The sequence below is a fragment of the Triticum urartu genome, chromosome 5 (genome assembly GCF_003073215.2).
Source record: "Triticum urartu cultivar G1812 chromosome 5, Tu2.1, whole genome shotgun sequence".
NCBI lineage: Eukaryota > Viridiplantae > Streptophyta > Magnoliopsida > Poales > Poaceae > Triticum > Triticum urartu.
This window is the reverse complement of record NC_053026.1, coordinates 483,184,794-483,198,991: the sequence shown is the minus strand read 5'-3', so window position 1 is coordinate 483,198,991 and position 14,198 is coordinate 483,184,794.

Sequence of the window (14,198 nt, the reverse complement as noted above, 5' to 3'; positions counted from 1 at the left end):
GCATAGCTATGTAGCGGTTTTTCGATGTCGGCCCATTAGAATTTTGACATTAGGAAAGAAGAGGGTTGTTTGATTAATTAATAGAAGACCGAAAAAACCCGTTACAACAGTCCACATAGAGCAACAATGGTCAGAAGAAAAACAAAGGTGAGGTGGTCACCAAGCGTCATCGTCAACACTCCTCCATGAGCTAGCGGCTCTGTCTTTGCCATCGACTTCCACTAATAAAGTCCTCGTCGCTGCAAATGTCAGAATCCATGTCGGTCCATGTCAAACAGTCGCCCGCCGGTAAAAGTCAGGCGCCCAGACAACTCCGACTATGAAGACAACCGAAACACAGGAGAAATGGGCAGAGTTTGCGCCAACCAACACCTCCTCGAAGACCACTAGCCACCAATCATGGTCACCACCTAGGCACCTCAAGGGCAGCTCCTACAAAGCAACGACACAGCGAGACCCAAAAGTGACATGTCGAGTACATCGAGAAAATCTGACAATCAAAGCATTGTCACAACCCTATACTGCTGGCCATCATCATCATTGCCAAACTAGACATACACCACCACATTGTCGGTCGTGCGTCTGCCGACTGCACTGCCATGAGCATCTAGCACATAGAGAGTTCGAATGAGATCCTAAGTCTTCAATATGACACCCCAAAGGAGGAAGCGACAATGTCGACGCCGTCACCCGACCTGACTGGGCATTAGCTTTTGAAAGATCGTGGATGTCGCCTAGAGGGGGAGGGGGGTGAATAGGCGTTTTAAAATGATTACGATTTAGGTTTGAACAAATGCGGAATAAACCTAGAGGTTAATTAGTCAAGCACAAAACCTAAAACAACTAGGCTCACCTATGTGCACCAACAACTTATGCCAAGCAAGATAAGCAACTATGTGATAGCAAGATATATGACAAGAAACAATATGGCTATCACAAAGTAAAGTGCATAAGTAAAGAGTTCGGGTAAGAGATAACTGAGGCACGCGGAGATGATGATGTATCCCGAAGTTCACACCCTTGCAGATGCTAATCTCCCTTTGGAGCGGTGTGGAGGCACAATGCTCCCCAAGAAGCCACTAGGGCCACCGTAATCTCCTCACGCCCTCGCACAATGCAAGATGCCGTGATTCCACTAAGGGACCCTTGAGGGCGGTCACCGAACCCTTACAAATGGCAACCCTTGGGGGCGGTCACCGAACCCGTACACTTTGGCAACCCTTGGGGGCGGTCACCGGTACCCGTCAAATTGCTCGGGGCGATCTCCACAACCTAATTGGAGACCCCGACGCTTGCCCGGAGCTTTACACCACAATGATTGAGCTCCGAACAACACCAACCGTCTAGGGCGCCAAGGCACCCAAGAGGAACAAGCTCTAGAGTGCCCAAACACCCAAGAGTAATAAGCTTCTCAAACTTCACTTCCACGTATCACCGTGGAGAACTCAAACCGATGCACCAAATGCAATGGCAAGGGCACACGGAGTGCCCAAATCCTTCTCTCTCAAATCCCACCGGAGCAACTAATGCTAGGGAGGAAAATGAGAGGAAGAACAAGAAGGAGAACACTAAGAACTCCAAGATCTAGATCCAAGGGGTTCCTCTCACATAAAGGAGAAAGTGATTGGTGGAAATGTGGATCTAGATCTCCTCTCTCTTTTCCCTCAAAAACTAGCAAGAATCTATGGAGGGATTGAGAGTTAGCAAGCTCAAAAAAGGTCAACAATGGGGGAAGAACACGAGCTCAAAAGGTTTTTGGGGTCAATGGGGAAGAAGACCCCCTTTTATAGGAGGGGGAAAATCCAACCGTTATGTGCTCAGCCCGCACACGAGCGGTACAACCGCTCCTGGTCCCGGTACAACCGGGACTCACAGTATACGTGCAAAACCCTACCAGGCGGTACAACCGGGCGACCAGGCGGTAGCACCGGTTGAGAAGAACAACCGGACCAACCGCCCAGCCACCGCTCAACCACCGCATAGGAACAGAAGGGAGTCACCCCTGAGTGCGGTAGTCGAGCGGTACCGGGCCGGTGCAACCGCATGGCCTTGAGCACTCGGGCGGCTAAGTCCTGAGCGGTCGAACCGCTCCGGACACCGGTGGTACCGGTACGACCGGACCAACCGGGCCACCACCGTCCGAGTACCGCATCAAAACAGAGGCTTGACCGGTACTTGGGCGGTGCCTGGCCGGAACAACCGCCCAAGTCTTTGCTGAGCAAGTTGGCGGTACCACCGCCCGGAAGCAGCGGTACAACGGCTGAGAGCTCCAAGCGGTACTACCGCTGGGGCACGCGGTACTACCGCTGAGACCAGACAAAAACGACTCTCAAGAAAATCAGAACTGCCATAACTTCTGCATATGAGCTCCGAATTGAGCAAACTCAAGCTTGTTGGAAACAAGACGACGAGTAGCATCAAAACAGCGACTGGATATAGTAAGAAGAGGCAGGGGAGGTATGCCAACAAATAGAGGAGTGAAACCTCCAACCGAGAAGAACTGGCAAAACCTCCAACATCGAAAACATTATAGAAGATGCATGTGAACTCCGTTTTCGATGAACTCGAGCTTGTCATCAAGATGACCATAAGCTCTAAGACTCACAAAGAGAACCAAACAAGAACCAAGAAAGATGATGCAAGGATGCAATGGTTTGAGCTCTCTACGAACGATACGATCAAGCTACTCATCGAGAGCCCCCCTTGATAGTACGGCAATTGATCCTATGACGCGGTCTCCCAACTACCATCATGAGACTGGTAAAATAGAAAACCTATTAAGGGCAAACCTTTGCCTTGCACATGGTCCACTTGAGCTAGATGATGACAATCTTGACTCCCTCAAGTTGGACCACCTTTCTTGATTGTGTTGACTCGATGAAGACTAGTTGATTGCTCCCCCATACTCCACTATGAGTGAGCCACTCTTCCGCACATCTTCACAAGTCCATTATCACCACAAAGGACGGCAAGCTTCAAGCATTTGATCTCTTCGTGATGCTCCACTTGAACTTGCACACCGCAACCTAACCCCACAAAGAACTCTCACGAAGACCATGTGTTAGTACACAAAGCGTAATTGACAATTCTTACCATACCATGGGATCACTTGATCCCTCTCGGTACATCTTCTGCGCTTTGTGAGTTGATCAACTTGATTCACTCTTGACTTAGTCTTGATCATCCTTGAACCTTTCCAATTCTCTTCATTTGAATGATGTCTTGAAGGTAGACATGAATTATCACACAATCTTCTTCTTCAAGACATGCTTGCAATAAGCTCAACTCTCACATGACCAATCTTTGGATAATTCCTTGAATAACACCTTGGTCGACACAAACTCTCCTTGAAACCAACACATGTACTCCAAGTATGGACAAAACCTTCAAATATAACTCAAGGCAACCATTAGTCCATAGAGATTGTCATCAATTACCAAAACCAAACATGGGGGCACCGCATGTTCTTTCAGCTTTTCACCTAAAGAACTGGATCTGGGGATGTGCAAGGGATGGATTCCACGCCGACACCTCAAAGAAAGTGAAACAAAGTGCATGGACACCGACCGCCGGCAATAGCCCGACAAGGTTTAGTCTGGCGCACCGCCCAACCCAACACCTGCGCGCACCGCAGCTCCGCTAGACCGCCCGCCTCCCACGAAGCCGATGCACCGACACATGCAAGATAAACCATCTTCTCACCACCAACTAAAACCAACAGCCCAGATCCAGCCGCCCAATCAGATCCAGCATCCTCCCGTGATAGTATCGCCAAGCCCGTCAGCCATCTCCCCTGCCTTTTTCGTTGCGTAGGTTACACCTTTGGAATACCCCAGACGGGGATTTCGCTCTATTCCTCCAATCTTCACTTTACACCATGCCGACTCTCCGTCGTGGAATTAGACCAAGAGTCGAAGACCCATGCCATGCGACCCCGTCTCCAGTATCTTATCGTTTTCGCGTAGGAGATTGAGACACAGCCTTAGGGCTATGGGGAAAGTGGATCGATTGCCCTAGAAGGGCACGTTCCAGCCAGCAGGAAACCAGGCCGCCACCCCGCCATGCTAACCCGGGAAGATCCGGTGGGACCGGGACATGGGCGGTGACGTAGCTAGAAGTTCCTAGAGCCACCTCCACTGGAGCACGCAACCTGGTGTCTGCCGGACCAAGCCCAAGGAGTCGTCACACCGTGTGATAGAAGTCGCCGACGCGGAGCAGAGAAGTGCGCAGATCAGGAGTGGAGCCTCCCCCACCATGGTAAACGCTAGGGCGCGCGAGCAAGCTCCCCCCGCCACTGTCGCCTCCAGCCAGCACCCTTCGGCGATGGCCAGGGGAGTCCAAGGAGGGGCGACAACGGCGGTGGGCTAGGATTCCGCCCGTGCCGTCACAGGACCGACATGTGTGTGTGTGTGCGCGGGGGGGGGGGGGGGGGATGTGTCCACATACGGGCGGACACATCAATTAATATGTTCCATCGACTCGAGTCCAAGCATGCAAACAATGATTAGCTTGACGGTTGGTGGTGTAATCTTGTTCGGTTGATTTCTCCGCCCCTCCCACGTTCACCTTGCTTGTTTCGTGCACCCATTGCACGCGGCCTGGGGCCATCATCACCTTGGCGGGGGCGGCGTTGAGCCGCGCCGGCAGGCTCCAGCTCCTCCTCATGCTTTTCGTCCTGCTCGCTGGTGCCTCACAGGGTGCTGTGCCGGCGGTGCAGACAGGCACTGCCACCTGGTTGGGGCCACCGGACAGCGCCCGTTACGACTGTGAGTTCCATCATCATATACTCCCATATACATCGTCACCGTACCACTAGAGATCAACACATACCAACATGTGGTTGGATGATTAGAGGGACTGTGGTATCCCCAGCCCACCAGGGTTCAAATCCTGGTGCTTGCATTTATTCCTGGAGTTATTTCAGGGTTTCCGGCGATGCGCATTCAATGGGAGGAGACGTTTCCGTCGACGACGAGGCGCCTACGGTGACTTCGTAAATTTCAAGATGATATGCCGGCTCAGTCTTTCGGAGGTGCTCATAGGGATAGGGTGCGCGTGTGTGCGTTCATAGAGGTGAGTGTATGCGTGTGTATATAAGCGCTTGTGTCTGTACTGATGTTAAAAAAAAAGAGATCAATACGTACTGTTGGTAGCGCGTCACGTACTATATGCTGGTGGCTAGGATCTCTCAAGAGATGATTCATTGAAAAAAGTAAATCACATCTGAAATGTAGAGGCAAAATTGGTGGCTAGGATCTCTCAAGAGAGCTACACTTTCTTCCTAAAATTTTAGGACCAATGTATATCCATCTTCCGTTTCTAACCTTGCAACTAAGACTGTATGGTGCTTTTCTTTGGAAAAACTTTTCCTAACATTCACCAAAATATTTACATTTTAGTTGATTTCGTTGCTTTCTTAACTACTATCAACTACTCCCTCCGTCCCAAAATATAAGAACGTTTTTGACGTTCTTATGTTATGGGACAGAGGGAATATTAAATAGCTGAGGAAGAATAAAAAAGCATGACCCTAGAATCTCGACAAAGTAGAGCTACAAAATTAACTGCAACCAATTTGGATTTCCGATTGCTGAAAGCTGGATAGATGAAGACTCTTTAAAGTTGCTTACTTTGCCATGTGTGGTTGCCTGTTGGGCCATTGTTGGGCTGCTGTGCGCTCTCCCAGGTTGAGCTGGGCTGTGTGTGGGTGCAGATGATTTTGCGAGAGAGGTGTGAATACGGTGTTTTTAGTCATGAAAGTAAGAGTTCAAATTATGAAGCTCACAACTTAGCGAAGCATGTTTTATCTTCTGGTGTTAGCCGTCATGTGTGGTTAAGCCACCCGGAAAATCTACCATCCGTTCTTAGAAACATTGTGACGAATTAATAAAAAGCTTCGCGAGGTTGTCTTAAAAAAAGTAGAAACATGCATTATACTAAAGTTAGTGTAAAATTGGATCATCTATTATGAAACGAAAGGAGTACAATGTATTTCACGTATTGGTCTCGTGCTGCCACACCCATTCAGACCTACATTGATCCGCCCTCGTAGTAGCTACTCCTAGTCCACATCTCTGTTGGATTACATGCCGCGTCCTCTATAAGAGGTGTTTTTAGCCAATTCTTGCTCGTCACCTGTTTACGGCGTAAACAGAAAACGTTACAAGTGTTTGTTGCCTTGCCTCTGTAATCGCATTCCTCCGTATACAGATACAGGCTAGCTATCAATCGATTAGAGAATTCCTTATTTAACACCGTGTCTAAAATTTATGCTCTATTTGACATTGATAAATAATTTGTTCCCTATCTAACAAGGAGTCTAAATTTTATACCTTTTATAACACTTATGTCCATTTTAAACCTAAATAACACCTGAAATGACCATTTTGCCCTCATGTGGTATGTTTGTGTGCGCTTGCCTGTGATGTTGCGTCTGTTTGTGTGCGCGTATGTATGTGCTACTGCTGCATATGTGTGTGTGTGTGTGTGTGTGCGCGCGCGTGTGCTGCTGTTTGTGAGTTTGCTACTGCGTGTGTACGTGCATGCTGTTGTGTGCATGCGTGGTGCGTGCAGTGGCGGAGGCAGGATATTTTTCTGGTGTGGCGGAGTTTATGAAGGAGAAAATCATGTATGATATAATTTTGAAAGAACTTACTACAATACTGGATGTATATTACTTCGCTGTGTGTGTTGCTGCGTGTGTGGGTTGTTGATGCGTGCGTGTGTGCTGCTACCTGTGAGTGTGTTGCGTGTGTGTGTGTGTGCTGTGTGTGTGCGTGCTGCTGTGTGTGTGTTGTGTGTGCTACTGCCCTCGTGCTGATGTTGCGTGCGTGTGTTATTGCCCCGCACACACACACATACCACATGAGGGGCAAAAGGATCTTTTCAGTTGTCATTTAGGCTCAAAATAGACGAAAGTGTTATAAAAGGCATAAAATTTAGACTCGTTGTTACATAAGGAAGAATTTTTTTTTCAGTGTCAAATAAGGAAACGAAATTTAAGATAGTGTTAAGTAAGGAATTGTTTCTCAATCGATACAGCCAACCCCGCACCGATAACGTACGTTACCACCTAGGAGCCCATCCGGCCTCCCCCCACGACTCCATCCTCTCTAGAGTTTTTTTGAAACAAGGCAAAAGACTTGATTAAGAAGAGAGTAAGAATTGCCTGGTTAATTTATGGAAAACCAGGCTAAAACCGATACTCCTCGTCAGAGTTGACTCCTCTGCTCAATCTGTCCAGCACTGCGCCTCCCCTCGACCCCCTCCGAGGGCTGCGTCGTCACCTCCTCACGATGCCCTCTGAGTGCAGCGCCGCCACTCCTCGTCGACCCTCTTTGAGTGCAGTGCCGCCGCCTCCCCTCGATCCTCTCCTCCTATTCCAGCACAGCAGCCTCTTGATCCATCCACGCCAACCCAGCCGCCGGGAACTACTTACATTACCATACAGTCTGTAAACGTAACGGTAAAGGTAATTACCTTTACGTTTACATTACCACTCCTCAAAACAAACACCTTCATAGTGTACTCATCGCCACGTCCACGTCTCTGTTTGTTGATTTGCGCATGAATTGAAGACTTGGCCATATGTGTCTTCGGGGAAACTATGCTTACCGCGCCCTTCAAGAAAATGGTGATGGGATTCCGAGTATATTCCGGCGAGTGCGGGGTGTGTTACAAGGTGAACCATGTTCATATCTCTCTCTATATATATTGATTACTACTTGTGCTTGCTTCATCACTCGATAATGCGCAGGTAATCTGTAAGAGGCATCCTACGTGTTCCGCAGAGGGCTTGACCGTGCGGTCACGGACTCTTGTCGTGATCCATGGTCTCTGTGCACACCCACGTCTCACAAACTGAACCCCCGGAACCCTGATGACCCACAAATATAGGGGATCTATCGTAGTCCTTTCGATAAGTAAGAGTGTCGAACCCAATGAGGAGCAGAAGGAAATGATAAGCGGTTTTCAGCAAGGTAGTCTCTGCAAGCACTGAAATTATCGGTAACAGATAGTTTTGTGATAAGGTAATTGGTAACGAGTAGCAAGTAATAAAAGTAAATAAGGTGCAGTAAGATGGCCCAATCCTTTTTGTAGCAAAGGACAAGCCTGGACAAACTCTTATATGAAGTAAAGCGCTTCCAGGACACATGGGGATTATCGTCAAGCTAGTTTTCATCATGATCATATGCTTGGGTGCTGTCCTTACTTGGACAAGCATCCCACTTATGATTAACCCCTATTGCAAACATCCGCAACTACAACAGAAGTATTAAGGTAAACCTAACCATAGCATGAAACATATGGATCCAAATCAGCCCCTTACGAAGCAACGCATAAACTAGGGTTTAAGCTTCTGTCACTCTAGCAACCCATCATCTACTTATTACTTCCCAATGACTCCCTCTAGGCCCAAACAATGGTGAAGTCTCATGTAGTCGATGTTCACATGACACCACTAGAGGGATGACAACATACATCTTATCAAAATATCGAACGAATACCAAATTCACATGACTACTAATAGCAAGACTTCTCCCATGTCCCCAGGAACAAACGTAACTACTCACAAAGCATATTCATGTTCATAATTAGAGGGGTATTAATATGCATAATGGATCTGAACATATGATCTTTCACCAAGTAAACCAGTTAGCATCAACTACAGGGAGTAATCAACACTACTAGCAACCCACAGGTACCAATCTGAGGTTTGGATACAAAGATTGGATACAAGAGATGAACTAGGGTTTGAGATGAGATGGTGCTGGTGAAGATATTCATGGAGATTGACCCCCTCCCGATGAGAGGATCGTTGGTGATGACGATGGTGATGATTTCCTCCTCCCGGAGGGAAGTTTCCCCGGCAGAACAGCTCCGCCAGAGCCCTAGATTGGTTCCGCCAAGGTTCCGCCTCGTGGCGGCGGAGTCTCGTCCCGAAAGCTTGCTTATGAATTTTTTCTCAACGAAGGACTCCATATAGCAGAAGATGGGCATCGGAGGGCCACCAGGGGGCCCACGAGGCAGGGGGCGCGCCCAGGGGGTAGGGCGCGCCCCCACCCTCGTGGCCAGGGTGTGGCCCCCCTCTGGAACTTCTTGCGCTCAGTATTTTTTATATATTCTGGAAATAGCTTTCGTGAAGTTTCAGGACTTTTGGAGCTGTGCAGAGTAGGTCTCTAATATTTGCTCCTTTTCCAGCCCTGAATCCCAGCTGCCGGCATTCTCCCTCTTTATGTAAACCTTGTAAAATAAGAGAGAATAGGCATAAGTATTGTGACATAATGTGTAATAACAGCCCATAATACAATAAATATCGATATAAAAGCATGATGCAAAATTGACGTATCAACTCCCCCAAAGTTAGACCTCGCTTGTCCTCAAGCAAAAGCCGAAATCGAAAAATATGTCCACATGTTTAGAGATAGAGGTGTCGATAAAAATAAAATACGGACATGAGGGCATCATGATCATTCTTAGAACAACCACACACATATATATATGATATATATATATATATATATAGTCATATGATCTCTTATGCTAAAGTAACAATTCAATCACAATTTCAAGTATGAATCATAAACTTCATTGAGAACCAACGAACTCTAATCTCAGTCATTGAGGCAAATGCAATTTATCATAACATAGGAAAGAGTCAATATAAGAGCTTTTCAGCAAGTCCACATACTCAACCATCTTTTAGTCTTTCACAATTGCTGACACTCACGCAATATTTATAGGTATGAAGTTTTAATCGGACACATAGAAAGATAGGGGCTTATAGTTTTGCCTCCCAACGTTTTACCTCAAGGGTAATGTCAACAATAATAGTTCATGAAGACTCACATCCAATTAGCTATATATATATCAGGATCTTTCCAACATATTGTGCTTGCCAAAGGATAAAATGTAAAAAGCAAAGGTGAAGATCACCATGAATCTTATGTAAGGTAGAAGATAAAAGTAAAAGATAGGCCCTTCGCAGAGGGAAGCAGAGGTTGTCATGTGCTTTTATGGGTGGATGCACAAAATCTTAATGCAAAAGAACGTCACTTTATATTGCCACTTGTGATATGGACCTTTATTATGCAGCCCGTCGCTTTTATTTCTTCCATATCACAAGATCGTATAAAGCTTATTTTCTCCGCAATAATAAGTCATACATATTTAGAGAGCAATTTTTATTGCTTGCACCGATGACAACTTACTTGAGGGATATTACTCAATCCATAGGTAGATATGGTGGACTCTCATGGCAAAACTGGGTTTAGGGATATTTGGAAGCACAAGTAGTATCTCTACCTGGTGCAAGGAAATTGGCTAGCATGAGAGGGAAAGGCAAGCTCAACATGTTGGATGATCCATGACAATATAATTTATCTCAGATGTAAGAAAACATAACCCATTACATTGTCTTCCTTGTCCAACGTCAACTCTTAGCATGTCATACTTTAATGAGTGCCCACAATCATAAAAGATGTCCAAGATAGTATATTTATATGTGAACCACTCTTTCTTTATTACTTCCTATTCATTGCAACGATGACCAAAACTATGTTTGTCAACTCTCAACAACTTTTATTCATCACACTTTTTATATGTGAAGTCATTACTCTCCATAAGATCCATATGATCTCTTTATTTATTTTTATTTCTTCTCTTTTATTTTATTTAATTCCCTCAAGATCATAGCAAAATCATCAAGCCTTTGACTCAACACAAATCTTTATTATATAGCTTACGGACTCGATTACATAGAGGGATCATAAAGCAAAACTCACAACTAGATCATACTAAAACTTTATTCTACTAGATCAAGATATTATCAAAAGGATCGAACTAAGAAAAACGGTAAAGATAAAAGTGATGGTGATACGATACCGGGGCACTCCCCCAAGATTGGAAGTTGCCAAGGGGAGTGGCCATACCCATGTGTTTATATCTCCTTCTTTGTCGGTGAAGAGGGTGTTGGTGATGATGGATTGTCGCACATCGAGTGTAGGAGGTCTTCCAACTTACGGATAATGCCCTTGAGTGCGATGATATGCTCCTTCAACAAAATATTTTCACGTGTGAGATACTTGTTTTGTATACGAGCTAACTCAATCATCTTGAAAGCTTCGATCTCAGTTGGGGTAAGAAGATTGTGATCAAGTTGAAGGATGTCTTCTGTTGCCGGAACTTGGTCCTCCGTGGCCTTCTTGATCCCTTCATCCTTGTTGATCTCTCCGGGCTCTTCTCTCTTCAGCTCTATCTTCATTATCCAAGCATCGTTGCCCTCATTGTTGGAGGAGGAGGGAGATGACATGATGCTTGGCCTTGACAACCCTGGCAGAAAACAGCTCGAAACAAGAACAGGAGATTTTTGCGTGATACGATGGTCAAAACCTTCGGGAGATTATATAATGAATTTTTACCGACCAAAAGAAATATCATGCAAGAAAACGGAGTCCGGAAAGCGCACGAGGTGCCCACGAGGCAGGGGGCGCACCCAGGGGGGTAGGGCGCGCCCTCCACCCTCGTCGAAGCCTCATGTCCTCTCTGTAGCGACCAGACCTCAAACAGTCTGATCTCTGTGCTCCGGTGTCATCCCTGGATCAGTAATGCTGACACCACACAGTACTCGGAGGATTTATAGCAGAGTAGCAATCACACACTTATTACATCGAGTGTCTCAAAAGAGAACTTATTACAATAAATATGGCTTAAGGCCATCTAATAACGATAACAATGGAAGGCTTGGAAGATAAGTGAGTCCATCAACTCCAACGGCATCACTAAGTATAGAACCACGACCTAAACTCCTTAGTCGTCGTCTGAAAAGTCTGCAACATTAACGTTGCAGCCCGAAAACGGGTCAGCACATGGAATATGCTGGCAATGTAACACATAGAGAGTAATGGAATGAAACAGCTATACTATATGCATATTTGGCTGGTGGAAAGCTCTATGGTTACAGTTTTTGTGTAAAGCCAATTTTTCCCTACTTCAAAGGAATAAATTTATTTAACTATCATGGTAGTTGTTAAACATTGAGAATGGTTGACAACATTCTCAATCCCAATTAAGCATCATCATTAAACATAACCCAACAAAATTAATTTAGAGTAACATGTTGAGATTCACATGAAAATCCAGGTACTAGATACTCAAGATGTCCATAACCGGGGACACGGCTAATCATGATTAGTTTGTTACACTCTGCAGAGGTTTGCACACTTTTCCCCACAAGACTCGATCGCCTCCGTTTGGTTTCTCGCACTACACGGTGTTTGAGAAGACGGATGACCGAGACATAGTCTTTCAGAAGCGCTAGCACCTTACGATCGGGTAGACCGTACCACCTACATCCCCTACATCTGCTAGTCTACCACTGTAAGAGTTCGGACGACTTAGTCAACTATGCTAGAGCCCATAATAGCTTGTGGTTGCACACAGAAGTTTCTAGTATGAATAGTCTTATGATCCCTTTGAGCCTGGGTGGCGGTCCAAAAGAAAACAAGAAAGTCCTGGAATACCCAGGTGCCTCAATCCACCCAGATGTGTGTTTAAGTTGCCACCTTAGATAAACCATTAATTAACAATCTCACATCTGTCATGGATTTCACTCACCCAGTCCACGTCTACTAGCATAGCATGGCATAATAAGCAAACGTAGAAGTAACTCCCAAAGGTTTGAAAATAAACTGGTAATAGGTACTACCTCATCTACTTCCCATCCCACAATTTAATTAGATCCTAATCATGCAATGTGTGAGGATTGATCTAATGCAATAAAACTGGGTAGTAGAGAAGGTATGATCAAAGTGTTACTTGCCTTGCTGATGATCCGGGAAACCTAGCGATTTGAAGTAACAGGCGGCGCACTCCGGATACTCTATCGCAAACAAACAAACGAGCATACAATAAGTACTCATCTAATGCACAGGTAAAACTCAAATAAGAGATCTAACCAGAAGGTTCAACTTAAGAACTCCGGTTGGCAAAAGAATCAAATCGAACGAAGCAACGAAAGACAAACGGCGAAAGAAAACAACTTCGTTCTAGCAATCTGGATCTAGGGCAAATTTTACAGTAGCAAAACCTTGTTTAAGTTGGTTAAACGGATAGAGGGTTTCGAGACGAATCCCTAGGCGCTTCAATCGCCTGATTCCGATAAATGAGCGAAAAGTTAAACTCAAACGAAAATCAGATCAGGAATCGCGATCAGAAAAATCGCGGATTTAATCCGAGAAAAAAGAAAAACGAAGAACAGATTAACGAACGAACGTTCGTTATCTGAAACTAAACGATGAACGCGTTCGTTAAAACGAACGAACGAGCGAACGCTCGCTAAATAAAAAAAACCAAAAAAAACGATCTAAAAAAATGAAAACTAGGGTTTTCTAAAAAACCGAAGCAGTTTCTCTAAGAAAATCGGCGGCGGGGCGGCTACCTCGGCTCGGGCACTGGCGAAACTCCGGCGGGGCTCCGGGCGGCGGCGGTGGCTATGCGGGGCGGCGGGGCGACGCAGCAGCGGCGGCGGCGGCAGCAGCGCAGGCGGCGGGGGCGGGCTGCGGTGCGGGGCGGCGGGGTGAGGAGAATGGCGGCGGTGGGGCGGCTATTTAAGGGAGGGAGGGGGGCTGACTTGGGGAGGGGGTCGGGCGGCGGCGAGGCGGCTCCGGCTCGGACTCCTCCCGAGTCCGGCGGCTACTCGAGCGGGAGGCGGCGGCAGCTGGGCCCTTGGCCCAGTCGGGCGCGGTTTTTTTTATAATCCGCTCGGAAGAAAAGAATAAAAAGAAATACTAAATGGACTCCAAAAATTCCGAAATAAATTTTCACGGGCTTCTAAAATCAAGCCTCACAAGGTGAACATTTATTTGGGACCCAAATGCAATTTTGAAAAACACACTTTTTTCCTAAATTCAGATAAAACACCGAAAAACTCTGAAATAAAAACTTATTTGATTTTATTATTAAATCCTCAATATATCTTTATTTTGGGAAAGTCATTTTATTCCCTCTCTCATATTTTTGTAATAGAAATAATTGATGATAAAATAAATAAAATCAAATGATCCTATTCACAAAATTTGAGAGAACTCAAATATGAAAATATCGAAATCCCCAACTCTCTCCATGGGTTATTGAGTTGCGTAGAATTTCTAGGATCAACCAGAATGCAAAAGAAATATGATATGCATTGATGATCTAAT